At 45.8% G+C, this 12,282-nt stretch overlaps 1 long non-coding RNA gene across 1 annotated transcript; it reads right to left on the bottom strand.

Moving 5' to 3' along the window:
• Positions 1–236: 236 nt before the first annotated feature.
• Positions 237–583, bottom strand: LOC125531402. Its single transcript, XR_007293210.1, has 2 exons — positions 447–583; positions 237–319 (listed from the first exon to the last, which is right to left on the bottom strand). It is a non-coding gene; the product is annotated as an uncharacterized LOC125531402 (long non-coding RNA).
• Between the last annotated feature and the right edge of the window lie 11,699 nt (positions 584–12,282).

Here is a 12,282-nt window from a genome sequence, read left to right as displayed (position 1 = left end):
TCCTGAAGTTATGCATCCTTCTAGCTCTGTATCCTAATTTTCTAGGATGTCTTCTAGTTCTAGACATAGGATATTTTTGTTCAATCCTTTAAGAAATCTATACTACTACAAATGGTCAATGAAAAATATTTTAATTGACTTCCTTATATATCACCAGGACCCATTTTTTTTCTGAGTTCAGCTTTAATTTAACATGGCTTGGCAGAGTTCGCAAACAATCTCACGTGGATGTTTTCGTCGTCGCGTTTGACAATGGTTGTCTTGAAGCTATCCTACGACAGCCCGGTCTTCTCGGCCTCGACGACCGATGCCCCCCGACCTGCAGTTATCTGAAAACCTCAACAACTGTATCTGATTCTGAAGGTTTTGCGTACCATTTGAAACATCACTGACACCGATAAATACATGTACTGTTGTGGACATTTGTTGGAGAACTTGCAGCTCACCTGATCGAGCCGCCAACACCGGCAGGAATGTATGCCTCGCACTTATCCCGGTAGAAACAAGCAACCTGGTACATTGACCACAAGTATCTCCTGGTAAACTGAAGACTGAAGCAACAAAAGCAACACATACAAGTTACAAACATGGTTCATGAAAAGTTCAGGTTTGGACGGCGAGCCGGACACCCCGGCGCTCCGCGGCCTTGGGGAGGAAGGGGACGGACAGTCAGCATGGATGGAGGCCATGGCGAGCGAGGGACTGGACCGGAGGTCGAGGGATGAATCTGTCACCGGAGAGGAGCTGGTTGCCGTCGAACTGGGCGAGCGGGACGGGGACGGTGCGGGGGCACTTGCCGGAGCAGGCGGTGCGACGCTTGTGGGCCTGCACGCAGGGGATCCCCCTCCATGGCGAGTGGGGACTTGGGAGAGGAGGAGAGGAGGTGGGAGCAGAGACGGGATTGGGGATCTGGATCGGGCGTTGAGTGTTTTTTTAGACATGGCGTGGGATGGTTGGTGGGGTGGGAGCAGATGCAGGTGGTAGCGTGGGGTTTATAACCCGCGTTACTACTATTGACTTAGTAGTAGTGTGGGTTTATAACCCGCGCTACTACTATGGCTGGTCCCGGGAGGCACGGTGGAAATCACTTAGTAGTAGCGAGGGGTAAAAACCTGCGTTACTACTATCGGGTTATTAGTAGCGCGGTTTCCTCAAGCTCGCTACTGCTAATTAGCAGCAGTGTTTGTTTTTAAACCGTGTTGCTGCTAAGATTCTGTGTATAAGGTTTTCCCTAGTAGTGCAAACACTCTTTTTGACGTCAGCTCTTTCTTTGCCGTCAGCGAGCAGACGGTAAAGAGCTGGCTGACAGCAAAGATCCTGATTTCAGTAATGATACAAGGTGATTCACATCTGGCTTCTGCGTGCTCTTGGGCACGAACTTGGTGTCGTGCTCATCGGAGCGCCAGCACACCGTCTCGCGGTGTAGTGCGGCGCGTCATCGCCAAATGCATCGCCGAATCGTGCTGGCATCATCGACTTCTTTCTGAGCTTTGTCTTTCACCCCGCCGAGCGACCATTATTTGTCGTAATAATGTGAGTGCTTACCTCTCTACTAATCTCGTACAACATCAGAGGACTGGAGATGGATCTCCACTTTATGTGGGCTCGCATTGTTCTCGATGAAACCAAGGTGCTCTATGTTCCAACATCGTCACAGCTTGCCCACATCTTTGCCAAGGGGTTACCGTCCTCTGTTTTTTGTGACATCTTCACGAGCATGTGCTAGCACTGTGCACCCTGGATGAGCTGGTAGGTTTTTCCTTCTTTCTTTGTGCACGGCTGCAGAGTATGGGAAATGCTTTCGAGGCTCATGTGCTCGGAGCCCGGCCGGGACAACATCGGGAATGATTTCAAGTTATGAAAATTGTAATGGGCTTTGTGCTTTCACCTAAAATAGTACCATTCAAAATATAATTCTTTTTCATACAGAAAGACTTCACCACGTTTAACTTTTGAAGCCATAGCCTTTAACACCACACAGTATAGCCTAAAGCATGCATTTCCAAATACCATGTCACTAGATGAAACATAATTAACTTATTTGAGTTTAGCATCCACAATCAAGTCATGCTAAATTCGGATGGTTCCAATCAAAGGCAAACTAGAAAAATTGTACTTCATTGGTTTCTCTTCATTCCTCAGTTGAACCTTCTGGAGTCCTCTTATTCTGAACCACTTGCAACAACTTTACTATGTAAACAAGCCAGGAGTTTGGTGTTATTTTTTCATGCTTCTTATCACCATAGCTGAGAAGAAAGGAAAAATTATCAATTTGTCTGCCCACCATATGCACATATCAAGATGACAAGGTTTTTTTAAGGGGCAGATGACAAGGTTATGAGACGCTTAATTACCCAAGAGCGGGGGGAATGGTCAGCTTCCTTTGTTCGCCGACTCTCATACCTGCCAAATATCGGATGGAGCGTAATTAGTTTCTTAAATAGAAAATGTAAAATGCTTTTTATTATTTGAGATTTTCAAGATTATGACCTTCGATCCCTAGCTCCCATCCGCGAATCACTTGTTTAGCTCCTGTAGTGGATAACAAACTGGTGACCTCATTATGCAAGGATTAAAAAGATGTAACAAGAGTGTCAGAGCTTAGTTTTATCAATCTTTTACCAAGCTTGAACTGGTAGTGGTCTCCATGGTCGATAAATTTCCCATCCTTCGAGTGACCAATATATTCAACTTTCACCTTCACAAACACAAGATTTGGATTAACTTGTGAACTGGTTTTACGGGCGGAGAATCATTATCACATGAGGTACTACTAAATCATTGTTAAAACTAATCATGCAAGTTGAGGATAGCACATACCTTACTACCCATAGTAGCAATCTTGGCACCAGCTTGTCCCTCAATGATGCATTCTATTCCTAATTTGTCGCTCTCTTTATGTTCCAAATTTGTCTCCTTCTCATCATCGTCGTCACTGTCTTCAAGATATACAATATCTTCTGGTACACCGCTGGGCTTCCCAACAACTATCACAATGGATGAGGAAAGTACATTATATCTTAAAAACAAAATTACGTTTGCATGCACGCACTTTATATTTTCACATTTGTACAACCCATATATATATATATATATATATATGTGTGTGTGTGTGTGTGTGTGTGTGTGTGTGTGTGTGTGCGTGTGTAAAAATAATAGAAAAGAAATCAAACCATTATTTTAGGATATAAAAAGGTTAGATTTGATACTGTGTAGACACATACATCTATTTTTGTTACGAGATGGAGGAGTCGTAGAATAAATCTTCTTGCTTCCATCATCCCTGTTTTTGGCAGCATTACGGATTCCATATATATATATATATATATATATGTGTGTGTGTGTGTGTGTGTGTGTGTGTGTGTGTGTGCGTGTGTAAAAATAATAGAAAAGAAATCAAACCATTATTTTAGGATATAAAAAGGTTAGATTTGATACTGTGTAGACACATACATCTATTTTTGTTACGAGATGGAGGAGTCGTAGAATAAATCTTCTTGCTTCCATCATCCCTGTTTTTGGCAGCATTACGGATAGAAGTTAGCAATCCAAGTTTTGGGTGGCACATACGGGTAAAGATGGAAAAAATAAATGCTACAACTCTTCATGGTTGGTCTCCTACTTAATGTCTTCGCAAGTTTTTCCCACTTTGTCCTCATGGACATTCTTTCCATGCGCTGCTTTCTGGTGGTTCCTTCTTCTACATGTTCAAACAAAAATAAAAATGTTCAATGCACAACAAGGATCATAATTGAGTTATATATACAGGATGAAAAAGATGATATACCTGTCCGAGACCTCTTGATCATACTTCCGTTTTCCGAATGAATTTCTTTTAGTAGTGCAAGTGTTGGGGTTCGTAAGGATGTAATATCCTGACAAATAAATCGAGCTTTGGCCTTTAACAGAGAAGGTGATATTCACATCCTCCTCTAACTCAATTTCCAGCCGATGCATGGGATGGTTTGAAGGATTCAACACACAAAGCACCGCCCGCCTCTCTTCGCCAGCTTTGCTTTCGAGGACGCTCCAACCAGAAGTATTAAGGTCACCTAGTGTCGCCTAAACGAATTGATTAAACCGTTAGAATGAAATAATTTTTGGGGAAGACCTTGCCGTTTATTTTTCTCCCAGAATGTGTAGCATCACATTAAAATAATTATGTATTGTGAAAGTGTATCATGAACACAGTAACGCCAATTCAATATGGTTGACACTAACAATTATTTAATGCATGCCCAAACCAAGAATTTTCTGACTGCACTGCACGAGCAATCAGTTTATAATATGACATGGAAGGAGGATCTGTAATCTGCAACAAGTGGCATATACTACAATGTGCAGAGTGAGACCAATGTGTAGAGCATCTATACTGAAATCTATAAGAGATGTGGGCCTATACATATGTACCATCTTTTCAACTAAATTCTATCCGCCACCCATGCCGAGCCTCTCATTGTATGAGGAACCCGAGGTTGTGGCTTCTCGGCATTGCTCACAGGTTGCTTGCCAATAATGGGCCGGCTCATCATAATAGAGAGGCCAACCAACCTGGACGCGCAGAAATTGCATTATTAGGCCTCCTTTGATTCATAGGGTAGAAATATCATAGGAATAGAAAAATCATAGGAAGTGAGGCATGGCATGCATCTCACTTCCTATAGGGAAAGAGATGTCACTTGATTCATAGGATAAGATTTTTTCCATTGAGTCTAGGCTAATGTTTTTTTCCCTTTGAAATGTGAAGGATTGATTCCTATCCTACATATGAATAGGAATTCATTCCTACAAACCAAAGTGCCTCATAGGAATTTTTCCTACAAAACTCCTATCAGAAATTCTACAAGATTCCTCCAAACCAAAGGAGGCCTTAGAGGATCAGCTTTCCCTGTGAACATGCCGTACTGATGCCCAGGACTCAGAAAGAATAGCTTCACAGGTTGATAGACTCTAGAAAGGCTGCCCCAAATTAAAGGCCGTGCTAACAGATATATTACCATTTCCATCCTGGAGAGTGTAAATATATCTTATTTTTTTAACTCACTTATATGCTAGACTGCTGATTTTTATTTCTTGAAAAAAGACTGATAGTTGGACAGAACACACATACACATTTCCAAGTTTCCAAGGCCACATTAATTAACAACACAACCAATTAGTCATCCATCGTGGTTTTCTCTCTCAATACAATGTGGGCGAGCCCATGACTAAAAACCATGCAAGACTCATTTGTGATATACTAAATGAAAAGGCAGCGCTCCTGCCAGTTCTTAAAAAAAAGGTATTGAGGCGTACTGGGCATGACAATGTATATCAAATATATACCTTTTCCATGCATGCAAATTAATATAAGTGTCGTAAAGGAGATATCAATATTGACAGAATGATGAGTTAATGAGTTAAAATGATAATAAATGAGTGCAACAATGACTGACCAAAGTGACTTTTCAACATTAGTTAATTGATAATTATGTATACCTGGGTGATCCGGAGGCGGCGGTGGGATAGGGAGAATTGGTGAACGTAGTCCTCCCCGGCCTTCACCTCCGCTCCTGTCGTGCATGCATCCACATCCTATCTTAGTTAATTCACTAGGAGAAACAACGTTCACGCATGCATGCGCATGTCGATAACATCTGATAATGATTAATTAGGCAAAGTACTAAAAGAATGGTGGATCCATCATGATACGTACCCCATAATGCCATGGATCGAGATGTCCCGTGCGGTATATTTCTCTTCTCTGCCGTGGGTGGGTTGCGTTAATCTATTAGTACACACACAATTATATACATGTGTGCATGGATATACATGGTAAGAAAGCAAGCATATATATAGACAGAAACCTCAGTCCAATGTTAAGAAAATCGATCAAATCATATGCTGACACGTAAGGACACATACATGCCTTGCTATACATATACTGTACATGCCTACATTAGTCAGGTCTCGCACACAACTTTTTTTAGAACAAAGGCTCAAAAAAGAGACTTTGAATTGTAGAGCAACATTACAACATAACACACACGGAAACCGCAATAGATGAAAAATGTAGAGCTGCTAGAGCATGGAGTTGCCCTACAAACTCGAACTCTGGAGAGATAGACTAGAGCAGCCTCGTGGTGAAAATCAAGCTTCAGAAGACACACTCGCTGGCGACACTAGCAAGGTAGGACTTAGATTCCATTCCTCCTTGTCCCTCGCCAAAGGAGGACCCTACCCCCTCGTTGAGGCTTGTGGGCGCCGCACCGTCGCCCAGAAGGATGTACTCACTCTAAATCTAAGAGCGGCATGGGGCTACAAGAACACCAACTCTAGCCAACCGGACGTGCCGCAGATCTAGCCTGCCGCAGATCTAGCCAAGAGGGGTAACCTGCAGGAAGAGGGGTCACCTGTAGGAAGAGGAGACAAGAAGCAGCCTGTTGAGGAAGCAATGGTCGTCAGGAGAAAAGCATGCCCGTCGTGATGGAGCAAAGGGATTTGACACACCACCAGGAGAACTTCCGAGGAGGAGAATGCAATCTCCTCCCGCCGGCAAAGCGGACATGGGTGTCCAAGTACAAAAACAGAGGATAGCCGAGCAGGGAACTCAGCGAAACAGGCCACTGCCAAAAGGAACGCTGCACAAGGTACCACCTTCCTAGAACACCACACACATACACCACCAATTCCACGACAGAGCCCCTAGGAGGGACATGGCGAAGAACGTCAACGTCACCGAATCCAGAAATATATAAGGCTTTGTCCCGGAAACATAGGGGATGGGCTTCGGAGATACAAACCTAGACGGAGCCTCTAGGGAGGGTGTGGCGCCCGTAGGCGTCAGCACTAGTTAGGCAGACGAGGTCGACCAAGGGATTTCTCCCGATCTGGATCTATCAAGACCAGACCGTGCTGGCAGCAGATTCGGCGACTAGGAGTCCTTGAGGTCTAGTTCCAGCAGTGGAGTGGGCGGATGGGGATGGAGTTAGCACATCTTCTGATCTGGCATGTGCCACATGCTAGGGGGCCCCACGGGTTCGTCCACTGCTATCCTCGCACAACAGGAAGCCGGCCAATATCCGTGGCTGCCCCTAGCGAAATGGCAGAGTCGCCGCACCACCTGATTTCACCGCGCCGCCGCCTCGAAAGCCCCCCCCCCAAGGAGCGAAGCTCCCAAGGCCTCGCGGCTGGTAGGCATAATTTTTTTATGATGTATCTGCATATTGGTTTTGAGTTTTAGATGGTCTAGGGTGATTGTACGCCAGCAAGATGTACGTGCTATGCGTACGCAGATGGAGTCATCGGCAAGTTCCATTGTGCAGGGTGAGATGCTACTGCCATGCGAGGCGGCGGACATGCAAGATGCCCAGTGCCGTGTGAAGCGGTTGCACGAAGATAAGAACCGGCGGCCAGCAGGACTCCGGCCGAGTGGATTGGCAAGTCTGTATGTGACACATTGAGTAGTGAAAATGTGAGGCTGTGAGGACAGAAGAGAAAAGGAGAAGAAAATGTAGTATATGTGTTCTCACCGGGAGTAAGTGGCAAAGCCAGTTTTCTCTTTGGTGAAGTGTTAGTACGTGTGAGTTTCTTCTCAGGTGTGTGTGTTCATGAGAGAAGAAGAAAGAGTTGTGTGAAGCACCATATGAAGAAGAAACGGCGCTTCCAGGAGGCAGCACCAACAGCCGCCACCATTATCGACCGCCACGCGGCCTTGCCTGCAGCTGCCTCTCATGACGGTGAGACAAGAGGGGGTGGCAGCACGGCGGAAACCCTACTCGCCCGCCATGGACAATGCGAGGGCCTCTTTCTGAGTTTCCCTCGCACAATCATGCACTGCCTATTTTATGTTTCTACGCTAAAACATAGGTGGACTTATTTTCCTAGAGATAGATCGGAGCAAAATCACATGTACATTAAGCTTAATTTGGGTTTGCTGATTTGTCTTGTGCCATGTTGAACTTATTTTATGACAACTTGTTTATTTTATAACCTGCTATAGAAAAATAAACACACTACCAACATACATAAGTTGATTAGCCAAACGAATAATAGACAAAAGCTGGATTATCAATTTATCATTGCCAAATGCAGCCTAAAACATCATACTAGATTATTTTGAATATGATTGAAGAGAAGAGGCAACCTCTCCACCATTATCGAAAAAGGCTTTCGCCCCGTTTTATACATAAAGCAAGTCATCGAGCCACAAACACCCGAAAAGAGTTCACAACACAAATGCACACATGTACACACAGGACACAAAGTAGCACAGACATCCAGGACCACGGTAAGGAGGGTTCTGCTGAGGGATCAACTCAACAAGCCCTAAAAGAGAAGAAACACAAAATGCGAAGGTTTGTGTGTAGACTTTCCTCTTTCCAGGCTCGAGTAATGCGGTAGCTTTGACAACATATTGTTGATTAGGTTGATCCTCTGGTGTTAGCAGTTTGTCTTAGATTATGATGCACAAAAATGATGTCATTTACATATGTCGACAGGGGCGGAGCCGGGATTTCGGTACAGGGGTGGCCAATTGCAATTGAAACAGAACGTTCTCTACAGTGAAATTATAGCTGTCCTAATGCTATTAGTTTGTCACTTTGGCCCTATAAAAGTATCATTATATTGTACTTGTCTAAATTTATCTCTATGTATGATTGCCATTATAAAAGTGCATAATAATTTTATCCAAAGAGAACTTAGGTGCTGATTTCTGACAATGAATATTATGATGCAATTCCAAAGCAAGTTGTCCGTAAAAAAAAAGCTGTCTCGCCTTTACCAGCGCTGAGAAAATAAATTAATCTTCAGTGTATTGCATTGGGGCGCTTTTCTATTCACAGCTGATGAACTTTTTTTTTGAAGATCGAGGAATTGCTAGAATTTCATGGATCATTAGCAGGGAGCAACACAGCCAAAAGAAGAACCAAAATAACCGATGAAATGAAGGTTTCAGAACTAGCATGATCGCAACACAAGCAAAGGAATCAAGATCCGGTGTATAATTTCAGGCACGTAGATTAACTAGAATATGAGGGATACTATATGATTTCGACATGTGCAAGCAGTAAAATCACTTTCAGAATAATTAGCATCACAACAATAATTGAGAGAAATTTGTACTATAATCAATTAATCACTATTGCTACTGCTAACCTTGGCGTTGGGTGGACAACCGGATGATCGCTCGTCGCGACACAGGCACTTCAATCTGACCACGAGCAGAGAGGGTTTGAGGCGGCGGCAGAGGGTTTTAGAGGCGCAGCGCTAATCACACGCGTTAATGATGGGAGAAGCTAATTACACCAGGGTTCTCCTAGAAGGCAGTAGATATGTTTTGTAGAAACGAGTATCCCTATCACAGCGCGCTAATTATGGGCGTGGTACGATTTGCCTGCTAGGTATATGGTAATAATTAATCACATTTCTCTATCATATCACGGCTTGCCGTAGATGGTCCAATAGTATCTTGGGCGTCCAAAGTTAAGCAGACAAGACAGTTTCATTCATTCATTCGTTTTCTGTTTTTATTTTACTTTCTGGCTCCAACGTGCACGTGTACTCGTCCATCCAATTAACCTTGGCGTTGGACGCTCCATTCATACGTATTCACGAAATAGGGTTTCCCCCCGCTTTAGATTATAAAGCAACCACCACAACAAATTCAACAGTCGCGGCCAACAAAAGGTCCCGCCAAAGAAACGAAAATAAGTTGCCACAGGGCATAACAGAAGTACAGCAACGAACGGATCGCTGGGGGCACAGCCAAACAACCCCAAAAGAGAGGATCAAAGTCTAACTAATCTGGCTCCGGTGGTGGAGGTGGTAGCGGAGGCGCCAATGTTCCTGCGGTGGAGCGTAAGGCCGAGATGATCCTGTGGATGAAGTCCCGATCACGCCGCTTGCTGAGCGGTCTCCATAGCTGTAAGAAGCCAGATAGTTTGTAAATAGAATCAGTCGCACGAGATGGAATCACATGCTCAATCACGAGTTTATTGCGAGCCGTCCACAACGTCCATGCAATCGCCCCTGCTGCTACCCACAAGCTAGGGCGTGTCCTGGCGTCTTGGTTTAGGACCGCCTGCAATAAATCGGAGAGGCTATCATGGTTCCAATCACCACGAATCACCTCCCTGACACAGCTCCAGAGGAGGACTGCCGTCGGGCAACGGAAGAAAATATGGTTGGAGTCTTCCGGTATGGTACAGAGGGGGCATAGACCATCCCCGGGGCCATTCCGTTTTCTAACTTCCGTACCCGATGGTAAACGGCCCCTCACCCATTGCCATAGAAAGATGCGAATCTTCAACGGTAGCTTAATCTCCCAGAGAAGGGTCATTTCGGTTGGGCCCGGGGTGGCTAGCATGGCGCGGTATAGGGACTTGGTAGAAAACCTCCCACTTGGTTCCAGGGACCAAGATAATGAATCTTCCTCCGAGGAGGAAGGGTGAAGAGCAATGCATTGAAGCATCTCATCCCATTGGGCCCATTCTAATGGTCCAAAAGTACGGCGGAAAGCTATAGCCCCTAGGTCAGTGAGGGCCGCATGCACGGATAGGTGCGGTCGGACACAAATAGAGAAGAGCGCGTTGAAACGCCGAGCAAATGGTCGGTCACCCGACCAACGGTCCAGCCAGAACAGGGTGTTGGTGCCGGTCCCTACCGAGATGGATGTTCCAATCCGTAGGACCGGCATAAGTTGGATGATTGCCTGCCAAAACTGGGAGCCACCCGACCGGGGGGCGAAGGCCAGGGGCTGTCCACGTAGGTACTTTGCACGGATGACTTGAAGCCATAGGCCTCCATCTCCCGTCTCAATGTGCCATAGCCACTTGGAGAGCAAGGCTATGTTCATTCGTTTGGACGAGATGACCCCCAAGCCTCCTTGGTCCTTTGGCTTGCAAATCTCAGATCATTTTACCATGTGATACTTTTGTTTATTATCTGGGCCCGCCCAAAGGAACCGGGCCAAGTACTTGGTGACTTCCTGATGAAGGGATTCATGCAAACTATAGAATCCCATCAGGTACATAAGTAGGCTAACCAAGGAAGAGTTCATCAACACGACCCGGGCCACGTTGGATAGCCACCTCCCTTGCCATGGTTCGATCCTGTGTTGGAGTTTGGACACCGTGGGGCGAAGGTCCTTTGCCTGGAGGCGGGAATCGCTAATCGGGAGGCCAAGGTAGGTGGTCGGGAACGAGCCAAGACGGCAGTTCAACCTATTGGCTATGCGCCGGGATTCTTCCTCTGAGTATCCTAGTACCATTACTTCGCTTTTGGCAAAGTTTATTATCAGGCCCGACATCTCTTGAAAACACAAGGAGAACAGGGTGTTGGTGCCGGTCCCTACCGAGATGGATGTTCCAATCCGTAGGACCGGCATAAGCTGGATGATTGCCTGCCAAAACTGGGAGCCACCCGACCGGGGGGGCGAAGGCCAGGGGCTGTTCACGTAGGTACTTTGCACGGATGACCTGAAGCCATAGGCCTCCATCTCCCGTCTCAATGCGCCATAGCCACTTGGAGAGCAAGGCTATGTTCATTCGTTTGGACGAGATGACCCCCAAGCCTCCTTGGTCCTTTGGCTTGCAAATCTCAGACCATTTTACCATGTGATACTTTTGTTTATTATCTGGGCCCGCCCAGAGGGACCGGGCCAAGTACTTGGTGACTTCCTGATGAAGGGATTCATGCAAACTATAGAATCCCATCAGGTACATAAGCAGGCTAACCAAGGAAGAGTTCATCAACACGACCCGGGCCGCCTTGGATAGCCAGCTCCCTTGCCATGGTTCGATCCTGTGTTGGAGTTTGGACACCATGGGGCGAAGGTCCTTTGCCTGGAGGCGGGAATCGCTAATCGGGAGGCCAAGGTAGGTGGTCGGGAACGAGCCAAGATAGTAGTTCAACCTATTGGCTATGCGCCGGGATTCTTCCTCTGAGTATCCTAGTACCATTACTTCGCTTTTGGCAAAGTTTATTATCAGGCCCGACATCTCTTGAAAACACAAGGGTAGAAACTTCAGATTTTGGATGTCAGTATCCGAGCCCTCCACCATGAGGATGGTGTCATCTGCATATGGGAGGTGAGTAATACCCCCGTCACCGACTAAGTGCGGGCATACCCCCTTGATATGGCCCGCCCGCCGACCTTTGTCCAAGATTGTGCCAAGAGCATCCACAATCAGGTTGAACAAGAAGGGGGATAGGGGATCACCTTGGCGGACCCCCTGGGCAGTGCAGAAGTAGGGGCCAACCTCCCCGTTGATATTGACTGCCGTACGGACGGACGTAACC

The sequence above is a fragment of the Triticum urartu genome, unplaced genomic scaffold (genome assembly GCF_003073215.2).
Source record: "Triticum urartu cultivar G1812 unplaced genomic scaffold, Tu2.1 TuUngrouped_contig_7032, whole genome shotgun sequence".
NCBI classification, from domain to species: domain Eukaryota; kingdom Viridiplantae; phylum Streptophyta; class Magnoliopsida; order Poales; family Poaceae; genus Triticum; species Triticum urartu.
This window is presented reverse-complemented; position numbering and strand designations above follow the sequence as displayed.